Raw genomic sequence first — 10,061 nt, 5'->3', positions numbered from 1 at the left:
GATGGAGCCAGAAAGACTGATGACTTTATCCTATTACACATAGAATAAAAGGAAAGTTATACACCAGGTAGCAAGACAGATTCCCCCACACACACACATCTGCCTTTATTGTGAGCAGTAGATGGGATACTTGCAGAAATAGTAAAACAAATGACAAAGACAGAGTTTTGGTGAAGCTGTCTGGTTGGAACCCTTGGGAGCTCATAGGTAGATGCTGATCCAGAGCAGCAGGAAGGTGGACCCCAAAGCCTGTGAAGAGTGAGGCCCCCCAAAGGATGAGGAGCTCTTTGTAGATGTCCTGAGTGTACTTAGTGGATGTGACCTCATAAACAAAGAACCAGCTAGTAAAGAACATGCCCATGGCAAACAGTACCAGGTTCAGATGGGGGAAGACAGACAGGTTCACTGGGTTGGTATATCTGCTCATAACCTTTAGCATCATTTTGTTGGGCACAGGGTAATCCCTCACTTTGCCACCCAGCAAGACAGATTTTATTCAAACTACTTCAGTAGGGAAAGGAGACCTTGGTATAGAGCTGAGCTCAACTCACAATACGGCAAAGACAGCTGGGGATTTATAGCCAATAAGCAGAATGAAGGGGTCAGTGAATGGAAAAATACTAAGAGGAACTTGATTAGGTATCAAGGATAGGGGGAATTCTTGCTAAACTGGCCTAACAAGATTTTTACTAAAGGCAGGCCCATGAATTAGATATCAAGGGTGAGGAAGGAGGAACTTGATCAGATATCCAGGGCACAAAATTTTCACTGAACTGACTAAGCAGGATTCTTGTTAAAAGGGGGCTCAGCCAGCCAGACATGAGAGGACAAGGTCTAGCCCTTGTTGAGTAGAGGGCTCAGAGCCTGACTGAAGTTCTTAACTGGGCTCAAATACTGTCACCTTTGTTCCTTCAGCCTTGGAAGCATGTTTGCTTCATGCTGTTGCTAATCTCTGAGTTGCCTCACCAACCTTTGGTTTCTCAACATCACTTATGTAATCAATTTCCTTCTTTGTTGTTGTTGTTATACTTTAATAAAGTATAACATAGATATAGAAAAGTATAAAACCCTAAGTGATGAATCCTAAGCTTGATGAATTTTCACACAGTGAAAACACACCCATGAAATCATCATCTAGATCAAGAATGACAAACTGAGCAACATCCCAGAAACCACTCGCTTGTCCTCTTGCAGTCAAAACTACCAAGATTATCCTTCTGAGGTCATAAATTAGCTTTGCATATTTTGTATTTTTATGTACTTTTTTATGACTTTCTTCTTGGCCCAACATTATACATTTAAGAGATTTATTATCATTGTCATGTCTTTTTGTAGTTTATTCATTCTAATTGCTGTACAGTGTAGCATTGTGTGGATATACTATTTATCCATTCGGTGGGTCATGAATATTTGAGCAGTTTTCAGATTTGGGCTTAAAGAGGGCTGCTATGAACATTCTTTTTTCTTTTTTTTTAATATATGTTTTATTGATTTTTGTACAGAGAGGAAGGGAGAGAGATAGAGAGCTAGAAACATCGATAAGAGTCATCGATCAGCTGCCTCTTGCACACTCCCTTCTGGGGATATGCCCACAACCAAGGTACATGCCCTTGACCGGAATCAAACCCGGTATCCTTCAGTCCCCAAGCCGAAGCTTAATCCATTGAGCCAAACCGGTTTCGGCAGCATTCTTGTATTTTGCATTTGGTGAACACATATGCATTTCTCTTGTATATAGACAAGAGACAGAGACAGAGACAGAGACAGAGATAGAGATAGAGATAGAGATGTAGAGCTGGATGATAGATAGATAGATAGATAGATAGATAGATAGATAGATAGATAGATAGATAGATAGATAGATAGACAGGCGTGTAAATGTTGAATCACACATATGGTTATGTACAGTTTAGTATACCAAAGTGGTTGTAGCAATTTACAACCCCATCAAAAGTAATGAGCGTTCCAATTGCTTCCCATCCTCACCAATAATTTTTCATTCTACATATTCTTGTGGGTATTAGTACCATTGCATTATGATTTAAATTTGCATTTCTCTCATAAATAATGAATTGACCACCTATTTATATTACATGATTTCAAATGCTTATTTCATTTCAGTTTTAACATATATTTTTTCTGGTTTGATTGCTATACCTAAAATGAGGAATAATAAATGTAATGTTTTTTCTCATTTTCTTCTCCCATCCATTCTCTACTTTCTTAGTATAATTTTATAATTTTAGTATAATTTATAAATTTAGTATAATTTTATAATTTTACTCTGGCCAGTGTGGCTCATACTCCAAAGGGTCACATGTTTAATTCCCTGTCAGGGCACATACCTAGGTTGTGGATTCGACCCAATTCCCTGTGAGGGTGCATATGGGAGGCATTCCACCACTGAGCCACACCAGCTGGGGAACATGATTGCATTTAAAATCTTTGTTTTACATGCATTCTTTCTATGTTATCTTGAAAATGCCACTCAAGCCCAGTCATAATGGCTCAGTGGTTGAGCATCAACCTATGAACCAGGAGGTCACGGTTCAATTCCTGGTTAGAGCACTTGCCCCAGTTGTGGGCTCAATCCCCGGTGTGGGGCATGGAGGCGACAACTGATCAATGATTCCTTCTGATCATTGATGTTTCTATCTCTCTCTCCCTCTCTCTTCTTTGAAATCAATAAAAATATTTTTTTAAAGGAAATTTAACCTAATAATTTTTTGTGTTGAATACCAACAACCACAAATCACTTTCCCCTGGGCCCTCAGTTCCCTAAAAATATAGTGCTATGTGAATGGTGCTCTCTAATCAACCTGCTTTCAAGAAGGCTTCTACCACAAGCCCAATTCATTCCAATTTCTTCACTCTAGGCTGAGAATGAAGGACACAGTTATTTGTAGTTCAGATTGAGTCTCCCACCATTAGGATAATATTGTTGCTGGAACATTCTGAGATCTACCACTACTGGGATCTTTTGAAATTCATTCTGCTTCTCCTCTTGACTATCTTGCCCCAGGCTTCTGCCAAAATCAGTTGATTTGGAAAATTTTACATGTATTTTGGAGTATGCAGATTAAATATGTCTTATAATTTCACTGAAAATGGAATACTCAGAGTTTCTTTTGTTCTCCTATTGCTTTTGTATTATATTCAGGTGTAAAAGAGCAAGTCATGAGTTTTCATGTTCACACCAAAAAAAAAAAAAAACAGAATTAGATTTTGAAGAAAACTGAAGGTAAAGTTCCAAAATCAAAGCAAGAGAAAAAGAGTATATATATTTACTGATTTTAGAGACAGTATATATATTTACTGATTTTAGAGACAGATGAAGGAAAATGAGAGGAACATTGATTGGTTGCCTTCTGTACATGGCCCAACCGGGGACTTGCAACCCAGGTATGTACCCTGACTAGGAATCAAACTGGCCACCTTATGGTGCATGGGACAATGCTCAACCAACTGAGCCATTCCAGCAGGGCAAAAAAGAGAATCTTAAGCTCCATCTTTCTGACAACATATTGGGAAACCTAGCAATGTGTTCTATGGAAAGATGAGATTAATATTTCTAATAAAAAGTTGATAAGTTTTTGGTGTCCTTCAAGGTAACTTTTTGTAAAAAGATTATTACAGGGATCACCTTTGCTTTCAAATCCAGTACTTACTTTATTAAAGTTATAAATTCAAAAGTCAGTTTTTTCTTAGACAAATTAAATTTATAAATTTTATTAGGCTAATTTTAAATGTATAAATTTCAATAATTACTTTTTGATTCTTCAAACACTTAATATTGTAATCATTTTAACTGTCTTTGTGCATTCAAAATATTCCATTTTATTATTTTATTTATTTATTTATTTATTAAATATATTTTATTGATTTTTTACAGAGAGGAAGGGAGAGAGATAGAGAGCTAGAAACGTCCATGAGAGAAACATCGACCAGCTGCCTCTTGCACACCCCCCACCGGGGATGTGCCCACAACCAATGTACATGCCCTTGACCGGAATCGAACCTGGGACCTTTCAGTCCGCAGACCGACGCTCTACTGCCGAGCCAAACCGGTTTCGGCAAAATATTCCATTTTAAAGCATTTAAATTGTCTACTGAAAACAAGCTCTCCAATTCACTTCTATAACTTATAAACCCAATATTATAAATTGTTACATATTTGGAATGTGAATCCTAATTACATTAAATATACTAAGGAATTGCTCAGTTATACAATTCAAATTGTAATCTCAAGGCTGCTATGCCAAATCGCTCTCTAAAACACCAAGTAAGTTATTAAAGCACTGTGTATGTTACCCACTAAAGTGTTTTTGTAACAGAGAAGAATATATAATCTTTTACTAACCAAAATAAATGTACTAACAAGCATGTTAAAATATAAACAGAAAAAAAGAAATTGTTGCTAATAACTTCTACTTTAGACTCTATTTTAGTATGTTACAGGAACCAGCAGTTCTGGTTTCTGATTAGGTGCTGATAGATCACAATAATTCAGCTGTCGCAGATAAATTTAATACAATGATACCAAGATCTCTATTGAAACCAGCTATTGTAGAACACTGCCTGCACACCTCTAGGTCCCCTCTTTTTCTTTATAAAAGTCACTGGCTTGACAAAAGATGTTAAGATCATTTTTGGACATGAGTCTGCCATCTTCTCAACTTGCCAGCATCTGAATAAACCTCTTTCCTTTTAACCAGCACCTCACTCATTAGTACTGGCTTTCATCATGGTAGGCAGCCCAACCTGTGTTTGTAACAGTTTGTTTGCCTGTGTGAATAAAAGCCCAATAAAACATAAACAGGATTGTGCAGCTAAGAAAATAGAGGTTTATTTAAATAATTGGCACTAAGCCTGGAGATACAGGTGAGTTTGTGGTCTAAGACCTGGCTCCCCAATGACCTGTAGGAGATAGATTGTATAGGGAGAAAATCATTAGTCATGGTGACTAAGGGAGTGGAGATCACATGCTCTACTAATTGTTTGGGACTAGGGTAGATAGTAGTTGATCATTGGATCAGGTCCTGTTGTCAGCCTTGCATCATTTTGTCTGATTTCATGAGGGTGTGATCAGTAGGGTAAGTCTGCTTTCATGGGGCCTAGGGCTGAATCATAAGTGAGGTTAAAATGTCATCTTTAGTTTGATGAAATCTCTGTTCCCTTAATCAACAGATCTAAAGCCTTTTCTTAAGACAGTTTGATGCTGACCAGAACCTGATGGCCTACAGCAGTGGTCGGCAAACTCATTAGTCTACAGAGCCAAATATCAACAGTACAAATTTCTTTTGAGAGACAAATTTTTTAAACTTCTTCTAACGCCACTTCTTCAAAATAGACTTGCCCAGGCTGTGGTATTTTGTGGAAGGGTCACCCTGAAGGGGCCAAAGAGCTGCATGCAGCTCCTGAGCCACGGTTTGCGACCACTAGCCTACGGGCTTAATGATTAAGGGAGTGGATATTCAGTTAGTGCAAAGGTGGAGAGATCTGGTTAAAAGAAGGCAAGTGAGTCATGGTACTGTTAAACTGGACAAAGCTAGGCTGAATTAAGGAGAAAATTTTGTTAAACAAATAAAGTTCCTGTGTAATTATACATATTTATAATAATATAAGCATAATATGATAATTAGACCAGACAGCCTAACGACCTTCCAGATATCCTTCTGGATGAAGTTGTGGCAGCAGGGCCAAAGCAGAGGCAGTTAAGGGTGATCAGGCAAGCAGGGGAGCAGTTAGGGGAGACCAGGCAGGTAGGTGAGTGATTAGGGTTGATGAGGCAGGCAGGCAAAGTGGTTAGGGGTGATCAGGCAGGCAGGTAGGGTTGGAGCCACCAGTCCCATATTGCGAAAGGGGTGTCCAACTGCCAGTCGGACATCCCCCAAGGGGTCCCAGATTGTGAGAGGTTGCAGGCTGGGCTGAGGGACCCTCTGTGCACAAATTTTGTGCACTGGGGCTCTAGAGTGTGTGTGTGTGTGTGTGTGTGTGTGTGTGTGTGTGTATAATTTTCAAACTTAAAATGATCAATTGTATTAGTTCAATTTAATTCATCCTCACATAGATAGATTTATTTAATTCTAAATCTTTTTAAGAAAAATAGGAACAAACTATTTAAAAAAAAATTTTTTTTTTAATCCTCATACGAGGATATTTTTCCATTGGTTTTCAGAGTGGAAGAGTAGGAAGATGGGGGGGGGGGGGGGGGGAGGAGATAGAGAAGAACACATGCCCTGGGGATCCAGTCTGCAACCGAGATACTTATCCATGACTGGAAATTGAACCTATGACCCTTTGGAATGCAAGCCAAGTGAACCCAGCCAGGGATAATTCTAAATCTTCATTGGTTATGCACTAAGGAGATACACTTGGTGTTATGTTGTAGCTGGCTGAGACTGATGTTTAATAGAAACATGAGATGACACAATTAGGGAAATTTAGCTATGGGACCAGATTTTAAGTTACATTAAGAATTTATCAATTTTTAGGTGAGTTTTTCTGGTTAAGCAGCAAATGTCCTCTTTTTGAGATACCTAATGAAATACTTAGGGGGTGAGTAAGTATTATGCCTCTTACTATAAAATACTTTTTTAAATTAAGAAAATATGGCAAGAAATGAACAATTATTAAATCTGTAATGAACATATGAATGTTTATTATAGATGATAATATGTTTTTCAAGTGTCTATCACTCATATATTTTGCAGAACTAAACCACTTTAGAAAACCAAAATATTCTTTAATTTGGCCTAAATTTACTAACAACATAGGTGGGGGGAAAAAAATCCTAAAATGCACATTTTAAGATATTATAGACATTTTACTCCTACTTTCTTTTCCTTTTAACTCACCAAAGCAAGGAATTTGTAAGTTAGTAACATATGTGTAAGTTACTAGTCACTGATAGCGCTCTCTCTCTCTCTCTCTTTCTTTTTTTTAATATATTTTATTGATTTTTTACAGAGAGGAAGGGAGAGGGATAGAAAGTTAGAAACATCGACGAGAGAGAAAAACACCGACCAGCTGCTTCTTGCAACCAATGTACATGCCCTTGACTGGAATCGAACCTGGGACCTTTCAGTCCACAGACAGACGCTCTATCCACTGAGCCAAACCGGTTTTGGCTCTCTCTCTCTTTTTTAAAAAAATATGTCTTTATTGATTTTTCAGCGAGGAGAAGGGACAGAAACATTTATAATGAAGAGATAGAACCATTTATAATGATAGAGAATTATGGATTGGCTGCCTCCTGAAAGTCCCCTACTAGGGATTGAGCCACAACCCGGGCATATTCCCTTCATTGGGAATCGAACCCAAGACCCTTCAGTCCACAGGCCAATGCTCTATCCACTGAGCCAAACCAGCCAGGTCACTGATAACTCTTAAAAAGGTTATATATATATATATGTGTGTGTGTATGTGTGTATATATATATATATTTACTAATAACTGAGTAAAATAATGCCTTTATGAGTAGATAACAAATCTTTTTGCTAATCAAGTGATTTACAATTATTTGCTTAATAAAATTGTGGGATTTAATTGAGTTGCCAGCTGGTAATTCATCAAAAACAATTTTTTTAGGGGAGATAAGAGATCAACCGAAGGACTTGTATACACACATATAAGTACAACCAATGGACACAAAATTCTGGGGAAGGAGGTTATGTATGGGAGGGGGGGAGGCAATGTTAAAATATGTACACAGATAATAATTTAATAAAAAATTAAAAAATTAAAAAATAACAATTTTTAAAAAAGATAACTATCAAAAGTAACTCATGCTGAAACTGGTTTGGCTCAATGGATAGAGTGTCGGTCTGTGGACTAAAAGGTCTAGTCAAGGGCATGTACATTGGTTGCAGGCACATCCCTGGTAAGGGGTGTTCAGGAGGCTGCTGGTCGATGCTTCTCTCTCATCTACATTTCTAGCTTTCTATCCCTCTCTTTCTCTCTGTGGAAAATCAATTAAAAAAAAAAAAAAAGATGTGCTTTGCAGGTTCACTTTAAAAATAAATAAATAAATAACTCATAAAGCATCCAAAAAATTGATTGGCATTGCTATAACAAAACTCCTTCCATTTTCATTTACATACTTATGTAGTTACATTTTTTTAAATGCCTATTTTTTATAAAGATGAAAAATAGGACTAGGATTGATGTTGGAATCCTCACTCATTGTAGCAATAAGTAGAAGTTTAGACACAGATAAATGAAGTAATTGGGGAAGGAGCATCATTCATCTTATTAAGAGATGCTTTCCCAACTTTTTATATTTGATAATTATTCATCAAAATTTAAAATATTTATGTTGCTTTGATTAATTGTGAATTTATAGTTGCTATACTGATAACCCAATAAGAGATTTTAAAATATATATATATTTTATTGATTTTTTACAGAGAGTAGGAGAGAGGGATAGAGAGCTAGAAACGTCAATGAGAGAGAAACATCGACCAGCTGCCTCTTGCACACCCCCTACCGGGGATGTGCCCGCAACCAATGCACATGCCCTTGACCGGAATCGAACCTGGGACCTTTCAGTCCACAGACCGATGCTCTACCACTGAGCTAAACGGGTTTCGGTCCAGTAAGAGAATTTTTAATAGTAAGAACCAAACTCAGAAAATTTTGAAAATAACATTTATACACACACACACACACACACACACACACACACACAAACACACAAATGTTCCTCAACTTATACTGGTGCTATATCTGATAAACTCGTAAGTTGAAATATCATAAGTCAAAGAGGCACCTTACATTTTTTGAATATCAATTCACTCATTTCTAAGTCTTTACTCCTTTTATTTTTCAACTGCCTGGAGAGAAAAAAAATATTGTTAGAAGAAAGCAAGAGCTAGAAATGCTTTTCTTAATTCAGGGGAAGTGTTTTATTTTTCCATGTTAATCAGTAAGGCCTGGTTTCTGATGCTTTGTTTCAAGTAGCTTCAGAGAGACGTTTTCTCAATAACTCCTACTAGTAAAATATTGACAGGCCACTCCTAACTATTTCCTATTAGGACGAATATGATGTCAGCATATATATATATATATATATATATATATATATATATATATATATATATATATTAAAAGGGTAATATGCTAATTAGACCAGACATCTTCTGGATGTCCTTCCTGATGAAGCCAGGGCCAGAGGGAAGCCAGCCCAGGTCCTGGGTGCCTGTGGGTGTCCAGAGGAGGGAAGCCCGGGTCCTTGGTGCTAGAGGGAGGCCATTGTGGGCAGCCCAGGTCCTGGGTGCGGGGGGGGGGGGCGGGGGGGGGAATTGGTGCTGGCAGCTGGGGCAAGGAAGGCCTACTCTTGCATAAATTTTTGTGCATCAGGCCTGTGTGTGGTGTGTGTGTGTGTGTGTGTGTGTGTGTGTGTGTGTGTGTGTGTGTGTATTTATATATATGGAAAAGGACAGGTTACAAAAATAGTATATGCAATATAAATCCAATTATATAAACAGAAAATTGCAGAGAAATAAATGACTGAAAAATATATAGAGCCAAATGTTACCATTCATATTTGTAGATGGAGTAAAGAATATTATAGTAGAAAATTGTCGGGACCGGTTTGGCTCAATGGATAGAGCGTCGGCTTGGGGACTGAAGGGTCCCGGGTTCGATTCCGGTCAAGGACATGTACCTTGGTTGCGGGCATATCCCCAGTGGGGGGTGTGCAAGAGGCAGCTGATCGATGACTCTCTCTCATTGATGTTTCTAACTCTCTATCTCTCTCCCATCCTCTCTGTACAAAATCAATAAAAATATTAAAAAAAAAAAAAAAAGAAAAAAGAATATTATAGTAGAAAATTATTTGAAGAAAAAGACCACAAATTTCTTACCCTCAATATTTCATAGTGACTGCCTCTCTTGGTCAGAATATTGCACAGAAACTATAAATTAGGTCTGTTGTGTGTAAAAATCAGAGTAGAAAACTGTGTCAGACAAAACATAGAGATTACAGACAGTGGAAATTTAGCTCTTCACTGCTGCATTAAAATCATCAGAGAAAAATGTGCTTGCCAAAAGAATTTAAG

General features: G+C 37.6%; 1 pseudogene across 1 annotated transcript; it reads right to left on the bottom strand.

The window, feature by feature from the left end:
• Nucleotides 1-201: 201 nt before the first annotated feature.
• Nucleotides 202-442, bottom strand: LOC311629365 (dolichyl-diphosphooligosaccharide--protein glycosyltransferase subunit TMEM258-like; annotated as a pseudogene). Its single transcript has one exon. The product of its transcript is annotated as a dolichyl-diphosphooligosaccharide--protein glycosyltransferase subunit TMEM258-like (transcript).
• Between the last annotated feature and the right edge of the window lie 9,619 nt (nt 443-10,061).

This window comes from Pipistrellus hanaki, assembly GCF_964339955.1.
Source record: "Pipistrellus hanaki genome assembly, chromosome: 10".
Classification (NCBI taxonomy): Eukaryota; Metazoa; Chordata; class Mammalia; order Chiroptera; family Vespertilionidae; genus Pipistrellus; species Pipistrellus hanaki.
The sequence above is the reverse complement of the archived record's forward strand: the minus strand, read 5'-3'. Positions and strand labels throughout refer to the sequence as shown.